The 23,301-nt window shown below is 40.4% G+C and overlaps 1 pseudogene; it reads right to left on the bottom strand.

Annotated features, from left to right (window-relative positions):
• Positions 1 to 8,834: 8,834 nt before the first annotated feature.
• LOC116887227 lies at positions 8,835 to 10,722 on the bottom strand (annotated as a pseudogene).
• Between the last annotated feature and the right edge of the window lie 12,579 nt (positions 10,723 to 23,301).

A 23,301-nucleotide genomic window follows, 5' to 3' on the forward strand; every position in this document is an offset into this window, starting at 1 on the left:
TCCACCACTGGAGGGCAAGGATTACGGATGTACTCCACCCTGTCAGGATTATTCAGCTCTGAAGATGGGGATGTCATGAATGCTAGGAGAGCGCTCTATGGTTGGCCATGTGCTCCGCCCTTCTCCAGGAGTTCAATCATGAAATCAATGCAAACAATTGTCCACGCATCTTTTATCACTGGTTTAGTCTAGTTGATCTTTTCTTTCCTCTTTTCTTTTTATTTCCTTTTTCTGGTAGTTGTCCTGGAGATTGAGTCCAGGGCCTCACAACATGAGACAAGCACTTTCCCACAGAGCTATATACCTTTCACCCTAATTCTTGCTATTAAAAATCACATCTATAGTATATTTCTTTTATTACGTACTCAATTGGTAATCACTGACAAATCTGAAAACAGTCGTTTGCCTTGTTATTATTTTAAATTGATCATAAATGTTGGCATTCCGGGATTGATTGCACTTTGGAAACTCTTCTTTTCAACCCAGATCGAACTTCGTGTCACTTTTGTAGAGCACAACTGCTCTAGCATTTGCTCAAATAACGCTCACAGATTTGAAAATACATTATGTTATGCCACCTCAGACATTTAATTTCTTTGTTTTCTCCTTGTTTGACATTTATGTTCCTTTTTGTTGTTGTTGTTGTTGTTGTTCTTGAAGTTACCATGTGTGGTTTTTACTAAATGTCAGCCAGATTTTGTGCTCTTTCTATTAAGAATCTGTTTCCAGTCAAAAACGAGCTTCATTGGAAAGTGCCGCTCTTGTACGTGAATGGTGAAACACAATAATGACAGTAACATAATTTGAGTGCTGTTTCTGTCCAGCCTGGAGCTTCTTGTGCCTCCTTCATCAACACTCATGTCCTCGTGCAATCTAGGCCTCTGTCCAAACAGCTCCTCAGAGGGGACTCTTACCAAGTGCTGCTCTGTGTTATTTCTAATTTTTTTATTCTATTTTCTTTAGAGCATGAAAATGACTTGCTTAAGCTGCAGGAGGATGGAGCTTTGCCCATTTTCCCTACTTCAACCCCCACATACAAATCCAGGACAAAACAAAACATGGTGACAACTTTTAATTATGAATCCAGGAATCAGTACGATTTCAGCTTCCTTCTTTTTTTTTTTTCCCCCGGAGCTGGGGACCGAACCCAGGGCCTTGCGCTTCCTAGGCAAGCACTCTACCTCTGAGCTAAATCCCCAACCCCTTTCAGCTTCCTTCTTAAGGGAATAAATGAAGCATGGGTTCAATGAATATTGTAGTTTGTGCTCATGGCCAACCACTGCCTTTCAGGGCCAGCTGTATTTTCCCATTTTCATAGACTACACTTTCTTCCGTTTTTTGTTCCCTTTTCTGAAACTGGAGAGGAAAATGAATTTGAAGTTAGGAGGAAACTGTCCTGGGTTCAAGTTAGGAGAAGAGCAAAAGTTCATTGTTCTTCTTGTAAAGAGAATAATTAACATCTCAGTGAAAACTTCAGACATTCTTAATTGGCATCCTGTTCATGATCTTTCAAATGCTTACCTAAGGAAAAGATTAGGAACTGTTAGCCTTTTTTTGTTAGACTAATGTGCTTTGTGGTTATTTCTTCAGTTTGTCACATATTCTGAGGTTTATGGATTAGTTTGGTAAAAGTTACTCTGAAGGCTCACGAACGCCTATCAAGTCTTTCTGTCTAATTAAAATTTCTTAATTGGAGTAGAAAGTCAAACCAAAGAGAATGTCCTCAAAATCATGTAATATTGGTTGGTCGAATTGCTTTACTACATCTGATTTATGTCAACCTTGGATTGTTTCTTCCATATTTTTGAAGGTGTGGAGAAACTTTTTAGTCTCGTATTTCATATTTTATGAAGAGTAAGATAAGGAAATGGGCATTGAAACGTCTAGCTCCCTGGGGGAAGGAAGCACTAAAGTGGTATTCATTGGAAGTTGGCAGCAATTTCAGGACACTTAACTCCCTACCCATAGTCTGCCATATGAATTTTACTCTTAAATATCAAAAAAATTTTTATGTTCTTGCCAAGTCACACTGCCATCTTAAACTCTCGGCATCAGTCAGCCAAGTTGTCCAGTTTCAGGCTGAAGGATATGCAAAACTGACACAGAATCATAACTGAGAAGAGAGAGGCTCTTCATGAAGGGTACTCAGAGATGGTTACGTTTAGCAGAAAGACTTGAACTTTACTGCCCTGGTGCCACGGGTGTGCCTTCTGTCATGGAAGTAACACCATGATGGGGACAACTCAGACAAACTTCTCAGGTACCGTGTGTGTCCTCATGCGTCTACTTCCACATTAGAGCTGGCTCATGCGGTATGAGTTGTGGACAGGGCTGATAGAATAGGAGCCACGGACCCATGACATCTCAGGCCACTTCCTCTCACTTCTCACAGGTTCATCTCTGAAAAGGAGATGTCACCGCGCCATTTATTCTTATTTCCCAAGGCCTTTTAGATGTCCCTGTGAATGTAAAAATAATTTACATGTATAAATACTATACATGGCTCCCAAGGAAGGTGTTCACTAGCAGTATCATAAGTTTTAAAAATAAGGGACTTAAAAGACACGACTAACGCTGAAGGAGAATAGCGAAAGAAAGGCCAATCTAAACATTCTGAACAAAGAAAAGAATGGCCTCATGCTGATAGCACCCGAAGAAGCATGAAACCACTGCTTGTCCGATTAATTTTAAGTTTCCCTATGTGGAATTTCATGGCTTCTATGGACTCAAGGCTACCCTTGAGCATCTCAAATTAACCTCAAGACAGCACATGGGCTTCTTTCCTTGGGCCACCGTATCACTTTCTTGTCTCTGCATTTCCCTGCTATTTTCCCAAAGATTTTATTACGTAAAGATGATGAAACTTTGAGCCCCTTCAGTTCAGGGATATGGGGAATAGCTGCACACGGAAAAATGCAAGGCATCTGGAAACAGTGCCCAGAGGATGTAATGTGCCTCAGTGACCAACTGGCTGACTGTATCCTGTTCTCTCATTCTTTTATTCCCTCCAGACACCTTTCTCTCCCCCTCTTCCAGCACCGAGTAGTAATGACTTCTTCATCTGGCACCACCACTGCAGAGCAGAGGCCTTCCCAGGCCACATTGGTCATGGCCTGCTTCTATTGGTTGGAAGGAATGATGGACGAGCAGCAGATGCTGTTGTCTGCCTGGCTCCCTTGCTTAGTCTCGAGAGATTATTGATACTCATTAGTGGCCAGTCAGCTGTTCAGTAGAAGAACCACAAGATCAATATAGAGGGTCTCAGAAGGCAGTAGCCCCTCAGCCCTGTGCACATAATACTAGTATCCCCACAGCTGTCACATCAAAACTTGAAGCCAAATATCCTCTCTGAAGCTTGCACTATCAGAAAGACAGATGTGTAAAATTGCCTGAATTTCCCTCTTCCAGAGTTTCTGGGATGAGATGGCCTCCTTTCTAGTCACTTCCTCCTAATGAGTCAAACTCTAGTTCATAGATTTATCCAATGTACTATTCTTAGTGCACGCCTGGCCAGTGCTGGAAGATCCAGTTTGAGTAACACTGGCCACAGTGATGAGAGGGCTGCAGAATGTCTGGTCAAACCCTTTCGATTTCGCTTAATTTTTTTTTTCCTGGCCAGAGAGACTTTGGTTCAGGAACTAAGTCTGTCTTACCAACCACCAGTTTGGATAGAAAGCTATGCTCTGCTTACAAAGATAAGACATAATTTTGGGAGTGTTGCTGGGTTTAGGTGGGGATGGGGGTTGACCCGGATTGTCTATGAACTATATTCAGTTCACGTGTAAGTGCACAAGCCCAAGCTGGACGTGGCTCTTTACTGAACAGCTGAGTAGTGTCTGCTGCGTTTCAGTGAAAATCTTATTAGGCAGAAGGTAGATTTTGGGATTGACTAAAGGCCGCAGCTGCTGTCATCCATCACTCTCTCCCTTCCCAATGAGAAGAGCGTTAGGCTTGCCTGTGGGTGAGATGGGCTGACTGACGGCTAACTGGAAATGAGGAAATCATTACTCAGGCACACAAGAAAAACCTGCGATGTCATGATGGAGCATATGAATAAGCCAGTCTTTGTTAGATCAAATACTTTTCAAATTCAGAAATATTTTGCTGGCTCATAGCACGGCGCTGCGTAGTAATTTCTTAATTTATTAAATGACTGCGTGGTTTACAGTTAATATGTTATTTTAGACTGACACAGCACACAGGGCTGCGTATATCTATATCTATCTATCTATCTATCTATCTATCTATCTACCTATCTCTCTCTCTATATATATATATCTTTAATGTTGAGAATATTAGATATAAAATATTAAGTGTTATGAATTAAACCTGATTGATAAAGATGGAATGAATGAACTTATCTGTTAATAAAGTATATAGGGTGAGTGAATGTTTTCAGACATCACGAAATAAGACATTCACTTTTTCCTTCTATCTGTGACTTCTCTGGAATATAAAGGTGACCAGAACAAACTAAGCTGATTTCAGGGGAGGAAATAGCAGCTGATCGTCCTGATGACTTGAGTCCCATCCCTACTCTATCTATTTTAAAAGACACAGTAGATAGAGTACATCTGTAATTCGATCCTTCGGTTCCTACAAGATGAGAGGCAGAGACAGGAGACTTCCCTGGATGCTCTCATGCCAGCTAGCATAAAGGACACAATGGCAGAAATAACATGGCGCCTGAGACTCACGTAGTGAGAGGCGAGAGCCATCCTCTGTAATTTGTCCTCTGACCTCCTCACTCATGCTATGTCACCTTTAAGACCCACACACACCCTCAATAAATAAGTATAATAAAAATGTCAGCTCATAAGTAGGTTAGCTGTGCATTTTTAAAATGCAAAATAAAATGATAATGTAGCATTTTTACCCACAAACCCAGCAAAATTGTATTATCTTTTGATTGTATTCTTTCTCCTATCCCCAACTCCTTCCAGATCTTTTCTACCTCCCTCGAAACTTTATGTTCTCACTCTCTCTTTCTCTCAGACCAAAAACATGAAAATCAAAACAAACGTACAAAAATGAGATAAAACAAACAGAGAAAACCCCGTGGAATCCATTTCGTGTTAGCCAATCATTTCTGGGCGTGTGGATTGCCCTGGAGTGTGGTTGACACACCCAGTGATGGTCCAAAGGGAAAACTGATTTTCCCTTTGCCAGTAGATATCAATTGAAAATTGTTTCTTGGTTAGGAGTAGGACTTTGTGTCCACTTTCCCCTCGGTGTGAGATTTTGTCTGATTTGAATTCTGCATGTCTTGCACATGCTGTTACAGTCCTGTGGATCCATATGCGAATGTCTGGAAGACACTATTTCCACCCCTTCTCGCTCCTACAGTCTTTCTGCCTCCTCTTCCTCATAGATCCCTGAGCCTCAAGAGGAGGGGTTTGAGAAAGATAACTCACTCAGGTCAGAGTGCTGCAAAATCTCACTCTCCACACATTGTCCAGTTGTGCTAACACCCATGTTCTGCAAGAAGAAGCATCTTTTGATGAAGGTTGAGTGATGTATCAAATCTATGCATTTGGAGTCATTTTGGTGCTATAGTTTGTTTTGTTTTTGGCAGAATAATAGTAGTAGGTTTTTCTTTCGGGTGATAGTGATAGTCAGTTTTCCCCTCTGGTCGTGTGTGCAGTGCCTCCCAGCACCGTGAGTACCAATCATGAAGGATGAAATTTCTAGTTGGGTACCACCTCAGTTTCTGCAGGTTTAGTGGCATACATGGTGTCTTCATCATTAGGCTGTGGAGAGAAATCAATGTCTCAGGAAAGAGCTCGTGATGTTTTGTGGGTTGTCTATGGACCCCTCTAGCCAATGACTGTAACTGGTTCCTGGCATCGGAGGTTTTACTGGTAGCACGTCTTCTAGAGCATTGTCTCCCCCATTATGTAGCGAACATACTTAAGTTCCTTTCATATATGTATATATTTTAGGAAACTACTAGAGTAGTAGGTCTCCATATTGATTTACAAAAGGTCATCGGTGTTAGTTGTTCCTCCTTCTATTTTATCCGTTACCCTGCTCTCCCTCCCTCCTCCACATTTCATCCTCCTTTTTAGTTTGTCCTTTATACTTTTATTAAAAAATTCTATCTGATCTCTTACTAGCTATCTACACTGTGGATATTCTAAATGACATAAAAATCTAAAATGTAAAAGTTAACATCCATGTATGAGAGGAAAGCATGTAATATGTGTCGTTTTGGTTCTGGGTTCCCTTATTCACAATGATTGTTTCTAGTTCCATCCATTTATCTGCAAATTTCATAATTTCATTTGTTTTAAGAGCTGAAAAATACTCCATAACATACATGTATCACATTTTTATTATCCACTCATTAGTGGATGGACATCTAGACTGTTTCCAAATTTTGACTCTTTGAGTAGAGAATCAGTACACACAGTTAAGCAAGTGTCTGTGTAGTAGGATGTAGAGTCCTTGTCTTATACCCAAGAGTGCTATAGTTAGATACTGAGATAGATCCCAGCTTATTCCCAGCTTTCTAGGAACCGCCACAGTGAGATTCATAGTAAAAGTTTGCAGTAGTAGCAGCAATGAGTGCTCCCATATCCCACACCCTCACCAGCAGGGGGTGTTATTTGTTTTATCGATTTTGACTATTCTGATTGCGGTAAAATGAAATCTCAAAGTGGTTTTTAAATTGCATTTCCTCATGACTAAGGTTATTGAAGATTTGTTTTGTATCACTTATGAAGATTTTTTTTTCAATTCTGCGAAGAATTATGTTAAAATTCTGGTGGGGATTTTATTGAATCTGTACATTGTTTTTGGTAGAGTGGCTTTTTAAAAATATTAATCCTATTAATCCACATGCATGGGAGATCTTCTCAACTTATGATGTGCTCTTCGATGTCTTTCATAAAAGTCTTAAACTTCTTTATTATACAAGTCTTTCACTTGTGTGGTTAGAGCTACCCCAGAGGGTTTTTTTTTTTTTTGAACTATTATGAAGGATACTGTTTTCTGATTTCTTTTTCAGTAAAGAAATCAGAAATGTCTTTCTCTGATTGTGTGTGTGCGCGCATGCGTGTGCTAAATTTTCATTCCGCTACTTTGCTGAAAGTGTCTATCAGCTGTAGTAGTCTCCAGCTGGAGTTTTTAGGGTCTTTATGTATAAAATCATATTATCTACAAATAGGTATCTTGACTTCTTCCCTTCCTACGTGTGTCCCCTTGATTTTCTTCAGTCGTCTCAGTGATTTAGCTAAAACTTCACGTCCTGTATTGAACAGGTGTGAAAAGAATGGCTAGCCTTGAATTGTTCCTGATTTTAAAAGAAAGACTTTCTCTCTATTTAGATTGATGTTGGCTGTGGGCTTGCTAGAAATTCCTTCATATGAGGTACGTCTTTTGTATCACTTATGAAGGACTTTTGTCAAAGCTATTTTCAGCATCTGATGAGATGATCATGTGTGTAGTATTTTTTTTTTTTTTTTAGTTTCTTTGGCGCTTTTTATTTTTTATTTTTTTGTCTTTCAGTCTCTTTGTGTGATGGATTACATTTACTGGATTGTATATATTGAACCATCTCTGTTTCTTTGGGATGAAACCCACTTGATAATGATAGACAATACTTTTGATGTGCTCTAGAATTTATAAATATTTTATTGAGAATTTTAAATTTATGGTCAAAAGGTAAATTGGTATAATTTTTGTTTTGTTGGGTCATTGTGTCATTTCGGTATCAGGAAAATAGTGGTATTATAAAATAAACCAATAAATATTTCTTCAGTTTCTCTTTGGCAGGATAATTTCAGGAATATTGGCATTAGTTCTTTGAAGATATAGGAGAGTTCTGTCCTGAATGTATCTGGTCCTGGGCTTTTTTTAGTTGGGTGATTTTTAATCATTGCCCCTATCTAACTGTTGTTGGTTTGTTTAAATTATTTAATGTTAATTTAACTTTGGAAGGTTGTATATACCAAGACATTCATCATTTTATAAAGCTTTTTTCTAGTTTGATAAAATACAGATTTAGAAAGTCTTTATGATTCTCTGAATTACCTCAGTGTCTATCTTAATCTCTAATATATTAATTTGCATCTTTACTCTCTTTCCTTTGTTCAGGATGCTTGCAAATCTCTTGTTAATTTTTCTCACAGAAACAACTCTTTATTTCATCATGTCTTTGCTTTTTTTTGTTTGTTTCTGTTTTTTAAGTTCAGCCTTGAGTTTAGTTTTTCTGGGTATTTTTCTTCTCGTTGTTCTAAAGATTTCAAGTGTCTTAAGGTATTGATAGGAGATCTCTCTAAATTTTTTATGTAGGCCTTTAGTCTATGAATTTGCCTCTTAGAACCACTATCACTGTGTCCTATAGGTTTGACTATGTTGTGGTTTTGTTTTTTCTTTCTCATTCAACTATAAAATATTCAAATTTTCTTCTTGAATTCTGTCTTGATCCAATTTTCATTCAGTTCTGAGTTGTTCAGCTTCCAAGGTTTTTTTTTTTTCCTAAAACAAAATTTTATTACATAAAGGTTGTCACATAATTGGATACTCTCTACTCTGTACACAATCATTCTCGCCCTCCACGATAGGCTGCTTCTGAACTTCTCATGTGGTGACACAGCGCTACAGTCCCGATGCTATCAGAACAGTAGAGATGCCTCAGTGATTTAAGTTGAAAGCAGGACACTGGTATATGGATCTTGCACCCAGCATCAGGAATGTACAAATGTCTTTATTCAAAAATGCAAAATAAGTTATCTGTAGACATGAACAATGACAGCAGCAAACCATTATGCATTGTCAAAGGAAACCAGTAACTAACGGTTACAGTGATCAGCCCGCCTTCTCGTCGGTCATTTTATTCAGGTGACTTCTCTGAAGTTATTGGTGAGGAACCTGCCTGGAGCTTCCTGTCACAGTTCATTGATAAGGGCAAAGCACTATTCTAGGAGTTAGAACATGCCACCTCCCATCCCCCCTCCTATTCCACCCATTGCACCCTTTCCAGGGTCCTTCTCTTCTTTAGAAATGTCTGTCACTACAGCTTCAGATGTAGTTAGCAAGGAGGCCACCCCAGCAGCATCCAGTAAAGCAGTTCTTACAACCTTTTTGGATCAATAGTTCCCTTTCCACCATGTTCACAAAATCTCCAAGCATGGCGTCATAACCAACCTCTGAGGAACTCTGCAGAATTTTCTCAACCATCAAAGATCCTTCAACACCCGCATTCTTAGCAATCGTCATTGCAGGAATTTTAAGTGCTCTTTTAGTAATTTCTATACATATTTTCTGATCTTCGTTAGCAGGCTTTAATGAATGCAAGGCTGGGATGCAGTGAAACAGAGTGCAGCCCCCTCCTAGAACAATGCCTTCTTCAACAGCTGCTCCTGTAGCATTGAGAGCATCTGTAACTCTGTCTTCTCATTCACTTCAATATCACTCATCTCTCCAACCTTCAACACAGCTACTCCATCTGGAAGTTTAGCAAGTCGCTCGTTCAGTTTTCCTTTTCATATTCATTAGTGATGTCTAGCTGCTCAGTGATTTCTTGAATACATTTTTCAATGTGAGCTTTGTCATCTTTCCCTTTCAAAAGCATGGCATCCTCTAGCTGCTCAGTGATTTCTTGAATACGTTTTTCAATGTGAGCTTTGTCATCTTTCCCTTTCAAAAGCATGGTATCCTCTTCGGTGACAATGACCTCTCCAACTTTTCCTAAATCATGAGCTTGAACGTCTTCAAGATTTAGATTCAACCCCTCTTCTCCAAACACCACACCACCAGTAGCGATAGCCATATCTTTAAACTGGTTCTTCCTGTTGTCCTCAAACCCTGGAGCTTTGACTGCTACAACCTGAAGACCAACTTTTAGCCTGTTCAAAACCAGTGCGCTAAGAGCTTCTTCATCAACATCTTCAGCAATCATGACCAAGGGCTTCCCATGAGCATTGGCAATTTCAAGAGCAGGTACAATGGACTGAACACTAGAAATTTTCTTTTCACTCAACAAAACATAGGTGTCTTGGAATTCACATTTTTGACCTTTTGATGTGTTAATAAAATATGGGGAAATATATTCTCTAATCAAACTTCGTGCCTTCAAAAATGTCTAGCTCATCTGATTCAGGGCTTTCCCATCCTTCACTGCGATGACGCCCTTTCTTCCAACCTTCTTCATTGCATCAGAAATGATGTTTCCAATGTCTTCGTCTCCATTTGCAGAAATTGTAGCAACCTGAGCAATTTCCTCAGGGGCTGTCGCAGGTTTAGATTGTTTCTTAAGTTCAGCAACCACAGCATCATCAGCCACCATCATACCTCTCCAGATTCCCACTGGATTAGCCCCTTGGCTGATCTTCTCAAAGCCCTCCGTGGCAATAGACCAGGCCAGAACAGTGACAGTGGTGGCGCCATCCCCAGCCTCTTCGTTTGTGTTATTGGCAATATCCTGAACAAGTTTAGCTCCATTATTTTTGTATTTATCTTTTAAATTAATTGACTTTGCAACAGTGGCCCCATCTTTTGTTACTTTGAAACTTCCCCGACTCTGTTCAGTAGTCACTGTTCTTCCCTTTGGCCCCATTGTAACAGCTACCGCATTGGCTAAAAGGTCTACACCTTGAAGCATTAAGGCTTGAGCATCTGCACCAAATTTAACTCTTTGGCATAGGTCCGAGTGCAATGAGGAGCCAGTGCCCGAGACACTGGTCTCATCTGGCGAAGGACTGTGGGTCGTCGGAGCATTTCTGAGCCGCCTCAGCCCTGCGGCCTCAGCACTCTGCCACCGCCCTACGCTGGTTCCTGGGTCCCGCTCTGTTCTAGAACCTTCCAGAAGGCCCTGTGCTTTTTGTAGGTGAAAGGTCAAGTGGTGTCATTTCCGGGAGGGACTCATTCTTTCACCTCAGCTGCTGGCCTGGAAAAGCCTAGAAAGTGCTTCCCCTTTCTTCCACCTCCAGCTGCCTGCAACAGCCAGCCTGCGCGGAACCCTCCCTCAGTTTTAATCCAAGGTGGTCAGATAGGATGCAGGGTGTTACTTCAGTTTTCTTATTTCCATTGAGACTTGCTTTGTGTCTGAGTATGTAGTCAATTCTGGAGAAAGTTCTATGAGCTGCTGAGAAGGTATATTTTTAGTGCTTGAATGGAATGTTGTATAGGTGTCTGTTAGGTCCACTTTATTTATGTTACTTAATTCCAGCGTTTTTCTCTTTAGTTTTTGTCTGTATGACCTGTCTGTTGGCCATAGTGTGGTACTGAAATCGGCTACTATCACTTTGTTACAGTCAATATGAGATTTTAGCTATAGGAGTGCTTGTTTCTTCATGAACCCTTGCATTTAGTGGTTTAATCTTAGAGTTGTAATATATTCTCCATTGGATTTTCTCTTTAATGAGAATATAGTATCCTTCCTTATCACTTCTGTTTTATTTTGGTTTGCAGTCTGTTTTGTCAGATATTAAAGTAACTACATTTGCTTGCTTCTTGGGTCCATTAACTTGGGATATCTTTTTCCATTTTTTTCGACTCTGAGGATAGCCTTGCTAGCGAGGTGTGTTTCTTAGATGCAGCAGAAAAGTGGGTCATGTTTTTTTTTTTTTTTTTTTTTTTTATTAACTTGAGTATTTCTTATGTACATTTCTAGTGTTATTCCCTTTCCCTGTTTCCAGGCAAACATCCCTTCCTCCCCCTTCCTTCCTTATGGGTGTTCCTCCCCACCTCCCCCCATTGCTGCCCCCCCCGACAGTCTAGTTCACTGGGGGTTCAGTCTTAGCAGGACCCAGGGCTTCCCCTTCCACTGGTGCTCTTACTAGGATATTCATTGCTACTATGAGGTCAGAGTCCAGGGTCAGTCCATGTATAGTCTTTTAGGTAGTTGCTTAGTCCCTGGAAGCTCTGGTTGCTTGGCATTGTTGTACATATGGGGTCTCAAGCCCCTTCAAGCTCTTCCAGTTCATTCTCTGATTCCTTCAACGGGGGTCCCGTTCTCAGTTCAGTGGTTTGCTGCTGGCATTCGCCTCTGTATTTGCTGTATTCTGGCTGTGTCTCTCAGGATCGATTCCGCTCCTGTCGGTCTGCATTTTTTGTTTCATCCATCTTGTCTAATTGGGTGGCTCTATATGTATGGGCCACATGTGGGGCAGGCTCTGAATGGGTGTTCTTCAGTCTCTGTTTTAATCTTTTGCCTCTCTCTTCCCAAGGGTATTCTTGTTCCCTTTTTTTTTTTTTTTTTTTTTTTTTTTGGTGTTACATTTGTTTTTACTTGACAAGATAAGAAGCAAAATGTTGATCTCTGTAAGCAAAGCTCAGCCCAAGCTATCACTGTGAACATTCCAGAATGGAAGAGAATTATATGAAAGTGATGATTAAAAGGAGAGAAAAAGAATTTAAAAATCTAATATGCAGAGAAACAATGTTGGATATATGAAGGAATATTACAAGAATCCTATTTATAGCTTATACAAATTTCGTTTTGCTTTGCCCAAAATTGTGGGAGGCACCTTCTGTTTTTTTTTTTTTCTTTTTTTTTTTTTATTAACTTGAATATTTCTTATATACATTTCGAGTGTTATTCCCTTTCCCGGTTTCCGGGCAAACATCCCCCTCCTCCCTCCCCTTCCTTATGGGTGTTCCTCCCCACCTCCCCCCATTGGTCTAGTTCACTGGGGTTCAGTATTAGGACAGGGCTTCCCCTTCCACTGGTGCTTATTCATTGCTACCTATGAGGTCAGAGTCCAGGGTCAGTCCATGTATAGTCTTTAGGTAGTGGCTTAGTGCCTGGAAGCTCTGGTTGCTTGGCATTGTTGTACATATGGGGTCTCAAGCCCCTTCAAGCTCTTCCAGTTCTTTCTCTGATTCCTTCCACAGGGGTCCTATTCTCAGCTCAGTGGTTTGCTGCTTGCATTCGCCTCTGTATTTGCTCTATTCTGGCTGTGTCTCTCAGGAGTGATCTACACTTCTGCACTTCTTTGCTTCATCCATCTTGTCTAATTGGGTGGCTGTATATATATATGGGCCACATGTGGGGCAGGCTCTGAATGGGTGTCCCTTCAGTCTCTGTTTTAATCTTTGCCTCTCTCTTCCCTGCAAGGGTATTCTTGTTCCCCTTTTAAAGAAGGAGTGAAGCATTGACATTTTGATCATCCGTCTTGAGTTTCATTTGTTCTAGGCATCTAGGGTAATTCAGGCATTTGGGCTAATAGCCACTTATCAATGAGTGCATACCATGTATGTCTTTCTGTGATTGGGTTAGCTCACTCAGGATGATATTTTCCAGTTCCAACCATTTGCCTATGAATTTCATAAACTCGTTGTTTTTGATAGCTGAGTAATATTCCATTGTGTAGATGTACCACATTTTCTGTATCCATTCCTCTGTTGAAGGGCATCTGGGTTCTTTCCAGCTTCTGGCTATTATAAATAAGGCTGCAATGAACATAGTGGAGCACGTGTCTTTTTTATATGTTGGGGCATCTTTTGGGTATATGCCCAAGAGAGGTATAGCTGGATCCTCAGGCAGTTCAATGTCCAATTTTCTGAGGAACCTCCAGACTGATTTCCAGAATGGTTGTACCAGTCTGCAACCCCACCAACAATGGAGGAGTGTTCTCTTTCTCCGTGATCCCGCCAGCATTTGCTGTCACCTGAGTTTTTGATCTTAGCCATTCTCACTGGTGTGAGGTGAAATCTCAGGGTTGTTTTGATTTGCATTTCCCTGATGACGAAAGATGTTGAACATTTCTTTAGGTGTTTCTCAGCCATTCAGCATTCCTCAGCTGTGAATTCTTTGTTTAGCTCTGAACCCCATTTTTTAATAGGGTTATTTGTCTCCCTGCGGTCTAGCTTTTTGAGTTCTTTGTATATTTTGGATATAAGGCCTCTATCTGTTGTAGGATTGGTAAAGATCTTTTCCCAATCTGTTGGTTGCCGTTTGTCCTGACCACAGTGTCCTTTGCCTTACAGAAGCTTTGTAGTTTTATGAGATCCCATTTGTCGATTCTTGATCTTAGAGCATAAGCCATTGGTGTTTTGTTCAGGAAATTTTTTCCAGTGCCCATGTGTTCCAGATGCTTCCCTAGTTTTTCTTCTATTAGTTTGAGTGTGTCTGGTTTGATGTGGAGGTCCTTGATCCACTTGGACTTAAGCTTTGTACAGGGTGATAAGCATGGATCGATCTGCATTCTTCTACATGTTGACCTCCAGTTGAACCAGCACCATTTGCTGAAAATGCTATCTTTTTTCCATTGGATGGATTTGGCTCCTTTGTCAAAAAAATCATCAAGTGACCATAGGTGTGTGGGTTCATTTCTGGGTCTTCAATTTTTATTCCATTGGTCTATCTGTCTGTCTCTGTACCAATACCATGCAGTTTTTATCACAATTGCTCTGTAATACTGCTTGAGTTCAGGGATAGCGATTCCCCCTGAAGTCCTTTTATTGTTGAGGATAGTTTTAGCTATCCTGGGTTTTTTGTTATTCCAGATGAATTTGCAAATTGTTCTGTCTAACTCTTTGAAGAATTGGATTGGTATTTTGATGGGGATTGCATTGAATCTGTAGATCGCTTTTGGTACAATGGCCATTTTTACTATATTAATCCTGCCAATCCATGAGCATGGGAGATCTTTCCATCTTCTGAGGTCTTCTTCAATTTCTTTCTTCAGAGTCTTGAAGTTCTTATTGTACAGATCTTTTACTTGCTTGGTTAAAGTCAAACCGAGGTACTTTATATTATTTGGGTCTATTATGAAGGGTGTTGTTTCCCTAATTTCTTTCTCGGCTTGTTTCTCTTTGGTGTAGAGGAAGGCTACTGATTTATTTGAGTTAATTTTATACCCAGCCACTTTGCTGAAGTTGTTTATCAGCTTTAGTAGTTCTCTGGTGGAACTTTTGGGATCACTTAAATATACTATCATATCATCTGCAAATAGTGATATTTTGACTTCTTCTTTTCCGATCTGTATCCCTTTTGACCTCCTTTTGTTGTCTGATTGCTCTGGCTAGAACTTCAAGAACTATATTGAATAAGTAGGGAGAGAGTGGGCAGCCTTGTCTAGTCCCTGATTTTAGTGGGATTGCTTCAAGTTTCTCTCCATTTAGTTTAATGTTAGCCACTGGTTTGCTGTATATGGCTTTTACTATGTTTAGGTATGGGCCTTGATTCCTATTCTTTCCAGGACTTTTATCCTGAAGGGGTGTTGAATTTTGTCAAATGCTTTCTCAGCATCTAATGAAATGATCATGTGGTTTTGTTCTTTCAGTTTGTTTATATAATGGATCATGTTGATGGTTTTCCAGATATTAAACCATCCCTGCATGCCTGGGATGAAGCCCTACTTGATCATGGTGGATGATTGTTTTGATGTGCTCTTGGATTCGGTTTGCCAGAATTTTGTTGAGTATTTTTATGTCATGTTCATAAGGGAAATTGGTCTGAAGTTCTCTTTCTTTGTTGGGTCTTTTGTGTGGTTTAGGTATAAGAGTAATTGTGGCTTCATAGAAGGAATTCGGTAGTGCTCCATCTGTTTTAATTTTGTGGAATAGTTTGACTAATATTGGTATGAGGTCTTCTATGAAGGTCTGATAGAATTCTGCACTAAACCCGTCTGGACCTGGGCTCTTTTTGGTTGGGAGACCTTTAATGACTGCTTCTATTTCCTTAGGAGTTATGGGGTTGTTTAATTGGTTTATCTGTTCCTGATTTAACTTCGGTACCTGGTATCTGTCTAGGAAATTGTCCATTTCCTGTAGATTTTCAAGTTTTGTTGAGTATAGGCTTTTATAGTAAGATCTGATGATTTTTTGAATTTCCTCTGAATCTGTAGTTATGTCTCCCTTTTCATTTCTGATTTGTTAATTTGGACACACTCTGTGTCCTCTCGTTAGTCTGGCTAAGGGTTTATCTATCTTGTTGATTTTCTCAAAGAACCAACTTTTGGTTCTGTTGATTCTTTCTATGGTCCTTTTTGTTTCTACTTGGTTGATTTCAGCTCTGAGTTTGATTATTTCCTGCCTTCTACTCCTCCTGGGTGTATTTGCTTCTTTTTGTTCTAGAGCTTTTAGGTGTGCTGTCAAGCTGCTGACATATGCTCTTTCCTGTTTCTTTCTGCAGGCACTCAGCGCTATGAGTTTTCCTCTAGCACAGCTTTCATCGTGTCCCATAAGTTTGGGTATGTTGTACCTTCATTTTCATTAAATTCTAAAAAAGTTTTTAATTTCTTTCTTTATTTCTTCCTTGACCAGGTTATCATTGAGTAGAGCATTGTTCAATTTCCACGTATATGTGGGCATTCTTCCCTTACTGTTATTGAAGACCAGCTTTAGGCCGTGGTGGTCCGATAGCACGCATGGGATTATTTCTATCTTTCTGTACCTGTTGAGGCCCGTTTTTTGACCAATTATATGGTCAATTTTGGAGAAAGTACCATGAGGAGCTGAGAAGAAGGTATATCCTTTTGCATTAGGGTAGAACGTTCTATAAATATCCGTTAAGTCCATTTGGCTCATGACTTCTCTTAGTCTGTCTACGTCTCTGTTTAATTTCTGTTTCCATGATCTGTCCATTGATGAGAGTGGGGTGTTGAAGTCTCCTAGTATTATTGTGTGAGGTGCAATGTGTGTTTTGAGCTTTAGTAAGGTTTCTTTTACGTATGTAGGTGCCCTTGTATTTGGGGCATAGATATTTAGGATTGAGAGTTCATCTTGGTGGATTTTTCCTTTGATAAATATAAAGTGTCCTTCCTTATCTTTTTTGATGACTTTTAGTTGAAAATTGACTTTATTTGATATTAGAATGGCTACTCCATCTTGCTTCTTCCGACCATTTGCTTGGAAAATTGTTTTCCAGCCTTTCACTCTGAGGTAGTGTCTGTCTTTGTCTATGAGGTGTGTTTCCTGTAGGCAGCAGAATGCAGGGTCCTCGTTGCGTATCCAGTTTGTTAATCTATGTCTTTTTATTGGGGAGTTGAGGCCATTGATGTTGAGAGATATTAAGGAATAGTGATTATTGCTTCCTGTTATATTCATACTTGGATGTGTTATGTTTGTGTGCTTTTCTTCTCTTTGTTTTGTTGCCAAGACGATTAGTTTCTTGCCTCTTCTTGGGTATAGCTTGCCTCCTTATGTTGGGCTTTACCATTTATTATCCTTTGTAGCGCTGGATTTGTAGAAAGATATTGTGTAAATTTGGTTTTGTCATGGAATATCTTGGTTTCTCCATCTATTTTAATTGAGAGTTTTGCAGGATACAGTAGCCTGGGCTGGCATTTGTGTTCTCTTAGGGTCTGTATGACATCAGTCCAGGATCTTCTGGCCTTCATAGTTTCTGGTGAAAAGTCTGGTGTGATTCTGATAGGTCTGCCTTTATATGTTACTTGACCTTTTTCCCTTACTGCTTTTAATATTCTTTCTTTATTTTGTGCGTTTGGTGTTTTGACTATTATGTGACGGGAGGTGTTTCTGTTCTGGTCCAATCTATTTGGAGTTCTGTAGGCTTCTTGTATGCCTATGGGTATCTCTTTTTTTAGGTTAGGGAAGTTTTCTTCTATGATTTTGTTGAAGATATTTACTGGTCCTTTGAGCTGGGAGTCTTCACTCTCTTCTATACCTATTATCCTTAGGTTTGGTCTTCTCATTGAGTCCTGGATTTACTGTATGTTTTGGACCAGTAGCTTTTTCCGCTTTACATTATCTTTGACAGTTGAGTCAATGATTTCTATGGAATCTTCTGCTCCTGAGATTCTCTCTTCCATCTCTTGTATTCTGTTGGTGAAGCTTGTATCTACAGCTCCTTGTCTCTTCTTTTGGTTTTCTATATCCAGGGTTGTTTCCATGTGTTCTTTCTTGATTGCTTCTATTTCCATTTTAATTCCTTCAACTGTTTGATTGTGTTTTCCTGGAATTCTTTCAGGGATTTTTGTGACTCCTCTCTATGGGCTTCTACTTGTTTGTTTATGTTTTCCTGGAATTCTTTTAGGGATTTTTGTGACTCCTCTCTATGGGCTTCTACTTGTTTATTTATATTTTCCTGGAATTCTTTTAGGAATTTTTGTGATTCCTCTCTGTAGGCTTCTACTTGTTTATTTATGTTTTCCTGTGTTTCTCTAAGGGAGTTCTTCATGTCTTTCTTGAAATCCTCCAACATCATGATCAAATATGATTTTGAAACTAGATCTTGCTTTTCTGGTGTGTTTTGGATATTCCATGTTTGTTTTGATGGGAGAATTGGGCTCGATGGTGCCATGTAGTCTTGGTTTCTGTTGCTTGGTTCCTGCGCTTGCCTCTCGCCATCAGATTATCTCTAGTGTTACTTTGTTCTGCTATTTCTGACAGTGGCTAGACTGTCCTATAAGCCTGTGTGTCAGGAGTGCTGTAGACCTGTTCTCCTGTTTTCTTTCAGCCAGTTATGGGGACAGAGTGTTCTGCTTTTAAGTGTGTAGTTTTGCCCTCTACAGGTCTTCAGCTGTTCCTGTGGGCCTGTGTCTTGAGTTCACCAGGCAGGTCACTTGCAGCAGAAAAGTTGGTCTTACCTGTGGTCCCCAGGCTCAAGTTCTTCAAGGGTGCTGCGACAGGTTCTCTCATGTGGCAGCAACCGGAAGATCTGCACCACCTCTTCCGGAGCCTCCGGCACCAGGGTTCCAGATGGCCTCCGTGTTTTCCTCTGGAATCAGTAATGTGTGCAGAGAGCAGTCTCTTCTGGTTTCGCAGGCGTGTCTGCCTCTCTGAAGGTTTAGCTCTCCCTCCCACGGGATTTGGGTGCAGAGAACTGTTTATCCGGTCTGTTTCCTTCAGGTTCCGGCGGTGTCTCAGGCAGGGCTCCTGCCTCTCCTGGGCCCTCTCCCACGGGAGCCCAGAGGCCTTATACAGTTTCCTCTTGGGCCAGGGATGTGGGCAGGGGTGGGCAGTGTTGGTGGTCTCTTCCGCTCTGCAGCCTCAGGAGTGCCCACCTGACCCGGCGGTGAGGTCTCTCTCCCACGGGTTTTGGGAGCAGAGAGCTGCTGCGGGCCGGGATCCGCGGGTGTGGGACTTCCGGTAAACACAGGACGTGCCTGGTCCTAGAGGGATTCTGCCTCTGTTGTCCCGATTCCACCCGGCAAGTCACTTGCAGCAGATAAGTTAGTCTTACCTTTGGTCCCGAGGCTCGAGTTCGCTCGCGGGGTTCTGCCCACGGGCTCTCCGCGGTGGCAGCAACCGGGAAGATCTGCGCCGCCTCTTCTGGGAGCCTCCGTGCACCAGGGTTCCAGATGGCCTCCGGTGATTTCCTCTGGAATCAGCAATGTGTGCAGAGAGCAGTCTCTTCTGGTTTCGCAGGCGTGTCTCTGGGTCATGTTTTTTAATTTAGTTTATTACTTTGTACCTTTTAACTGGTGATTCCAGGTTATTAACATTGAAAGTTGTTAAGAAGCAATGTCTATTATCTGATATTATTTTGCTGTGGTGGTGTGGTTCCTCCACACACTTTGACTAACTGCTATGTATAGCATGAAATATATAAAAAACATTCCACCCTATTGCTGGCTAGGACTGGCAGATGGTCCATCTGATTCCAGCCTGGTGGGCAGGCCAAAGCCACATTCTTCCCTTTTAACCAGGGCTCTTTCCTCCTGTTTCACTGAATTCCCACTGCTGGCTGTTGCCATGCACATCCCCACACTTCCAGTTTCCCTGGCTGGTCGCCATGCTCTGCTGTACCGTTCTCTGGAACTCAGTTGAGTCACTGTGTGAAGGAAATCACACAATCTTAGTTTAGAATTAGTGATAGTTAGAGCACAATCACTGGGCGCAGAATATAGCATCCTGTTTTACAAACTATTCTATGTTAGAAATCCTCTGGTGGTGGATCTGCCACTTGAAACATCAGCCTCTGGCTTTTGCATTCTGTCTGCCTCCTTGCTCTCCCCTGTCCAAAACTGATATTGTTCTTTCTCCTGCCTTCTCTTCTTCTTTGTGGCCTGGAAGTCCTGTCTACCCCATCAGTGATTGGTCCCTTGTAATGTTTATTTATTAGGAGAAGATCCTACCAAATATCACCCTTTCTGTCCAACAAAAACCTTTTCTCTCAAATAAAAATTAAGCATAATTACTACCATTTTATATTTTATAAAGTATAAGGTAGACCTAACATCCAGTCCATCATTTTTTATTGGATATTTTTTATTTACATTTCAAATGTTATTGCCTTTCCCAGTTTCCTGACCATAAGCCCCCTATCCCAAACCCCTTTGCCCTTCTATGAGGCTGTTCTCCCTCTGCAACCCCTCCCCAACGCCCCCCTCCCAGCCCTGACATTGTCCTACACTGGGGGATCCAGCCTTGACAGGAACAAGGGCTTATCCTTCCATTGGTGCCCAACAAAGCCATCCTCTGCTACATATGCAGCTGGAACCATGGGTCTGTCCATGTGTACTCTTTGGGTAGTGGTTTAGTCCCTGGGAGCTGTGGTTGGTTGGTATTGTTGTTCTTATGGGGTTGTAAGCCCTTTGAGATCCTTCAAAGCTTTCTCTAACTCCTCCAATGGGAACCTCATTCTCAGTTCAATGGTTTGCCTCTAGCATTTGCCTTGTATTTCTCATGCTCTGGCAGAGCCTCTCAGGAGCCAGCTATACCAGGCTTCTGTCAGCATGCACTTCTTGGCTTTATCAATATTGTCTAGGTTTGTTGTCACCTGGGTTTTTTTACTCTTAGCCATTCTATATTGGATATTAGCCCTCTATCAGATGTAGGATTGGTAAAGATCTTTTCCCAATCTGTTGGTTTCTGTTTTGTCCTAACCACAGTGTCCTTTGCTTTACTGAAGCTTTGCAGTTTTATGAGATCCCATTTGTCGATTCTTGATCTTAGAACATAAGCCATTGGTGATTTGTTCAGGAAATTTTCCCCAGTGCCCATATGTTCAAGGCTCTCACACACTTTTTCTTCTATTAGTGTGAGTGTATCTTGTTTAATGTGGCAGTCCTTGATCCACTTGGACTTAAACTTTCTACAGGACAATAAGAATGGACAAATTTGTATTCTTTTACATGCTGACCATTTGCTGAAAATGCTATTTTTTCCCCACTGGATGATTTTAGCTTCTTTGTCAAAGATCAAGTGACCATAGGTGGGTGGGTTCATTTCTGGGTCTTCAGTTCTATTCCACTGATCTACCTGCCTGTCTCTATTCCAATACCATACAGTTTTGTTTTTGTTTTTGTCACTACTGCTCTGTTATACTGCTTGAGGTCAGGGATAGTGAATCCCCCAGAAGTTCTTTTATTGTTGAGGATAGTTTTCACTATCCTGAGTTTTTTGTTTTTCCAGATGAATTTGCATATTCCTTTTTCTAACTCTATGAAGAATTGAGTTGGAATTTTGATAGGGATTTCATTGAATCTGTAGATTGCTTTTGGCAAGATGGCCATTTTTACTATATTAATCCTGCCAATCCATGAGCATGGACTATCTTTTCATCTCCTGAGATCTTCTTCACTTTTCTTTCTTCAGAGACTTGAAGTTCTTTTCATACAGATCTTTCATTTGTTTGGTTAGAGTCACACCAAGATATCTTATGCTATTTGTGACTATTGTGAAGGGTGTCATTTCCCTAATTTCTTTCTCAGCCTGTTTATCCTTTGAGTAGAGGAAGGCTACTGATTTGTTTGAGTTAATTTTATATCCAGCCACTTTGCTGAAGTTGTTTATCAGGCTTAGTAGTTCTCTGGTGGAACTTTTGGTGTCACTTAAGTATACTATCATATCATCTGCAAAAAGTGATATTTTTGACTTCTTCTTTTCCAATTTGTATTTTTTTGACCTCCTTTTGTTGTCTGACTGCTCTGACTAGCACTTGGAGTACTATAAGTAGAGAGTGGGCAGCCTTGCTATTTTCTGATTTTAGTGAGATTGCTTCAAGTTTCTCTCCATTTAGTTTGATGTTGGCTACTGGTTTGCTGTATATTGCTTTTACTATGTTTAGGTATGGGCCTTGAATTCCTGATCTATCTTTCCAAGACTTTTAACATGAAGGGGAGTTGAATTTTGTCAAATGATTTCTCAACATCTAATGAGATGATCATGTGTTTTTTTTTCCTTTGAGTTTGTTTACAGAGTGGATTACTTGGATGGATTTCTGAATATTGAACCATCCCTGCATCCCTGGGTTGAAGTGTACTTGATCATGATGGATGATCATTCTGATGTCTTTTTGGATTCATTTTTTGAGAATTTTATTGAATATTTTTGCTTTGATATTCATAAGGGAAATTGGTCTGAAGATCTCTTTCCTTGTTGGGTCTTTGTGTGGTTTAGGTATAACCGTAATTGTGGCTTCATAGAAGGAACTGGGTAGTGTTCCTTATGGGTTTTTTTGTTTGTTTGTTTGGTTTTTTTTTTTTTGTTTCTATTTTGTGGAATAGTTTGGAGAGTATTGGTACTAGGTCTTTTGTGAAGGTCTGATAGAATTCTCTACTAAACTCATCTGGTTCTGGGCCCTTTTTGATAGAGAGACTTTTAATAAATGCTTCTATTTCTTTAGGAGATATGATACTGTTTAGATGGTTTATCTGATCCTGGTTTAACTTTGGTACCTGGTATCTGTCTAGAAAATTGTCCGTTTCCTCTAGATTTTCCAGTTTTGGTGAATAGAGGCTTTTTTTTTAAAATTAGGATCTGATGATTTTTTAAAATTCCTCAGATTCTGTTGTTATGTCTCCCTTTCCATTTTTGATTTTGTTAATTTGGATATACTTTCTGTGCCCTCTGGTTAGTCTGGGTGAGGGTTTATCTATCTTGTTCATTTCCTCAAAGAACCATCTCCTGGTTTTGTTGATTCCTTTTATAGTTCTTTTTCTTTCTACTTGGTTAATTTCAGCCCTGAGTTTGACTATTTACTGCTGTCTTCTCTTCTTGCATGTATTTTGTTGAAGACAATTTACTGGCCCTTTAAGTTGAGAGTCTTCACTCTCGTCTACCTCTATCATCCTTAGGTTTGACCCTCTCTTTGTGTCCTGGATTTCCTGGATATTTTGGATTAGCTTTTTGCATTTTACATTTTCTTTGATGGTTGCGTCAATGTTTTCTATGATATCTTCTGCCCCGGAGATTCTCTCTTCTATCTCTTGTATTCTCCTGATCTGTTTCCTAGGTTTTCTATCCCCAGGATTTTCTCCCTTTTTGATTTCTTTATTGTTTCTATTTCTATTTCTATTTTTTAAATCCTGGATGGTTTTGTTCAGTTCCTTCACTTGTTTGATTGTGTTGTCTTGTATTTCTTTAAGGAATTTTTGTGTTTCCTCCTTAAGTGCTTCTATTTGTTTACCTGTGTTGTCCTGTATTTCTTTAAGGGAGCTATTT

Source organism: Rattus rattus, chromosome 18 (genome assembly GCF_011064425.1).
Source record: "Rattus rattus isolate New Zealand chromosome 18, Rrattus_CSIRO_v1, whole genome shotgun sequence".
Taxonomy (NCBI): domain Eukaryota; kingdom Metazoa; phylum Chordata; class Mammalia; order Rodentia; family Muridae; genus Rattus; species Rattus rattus.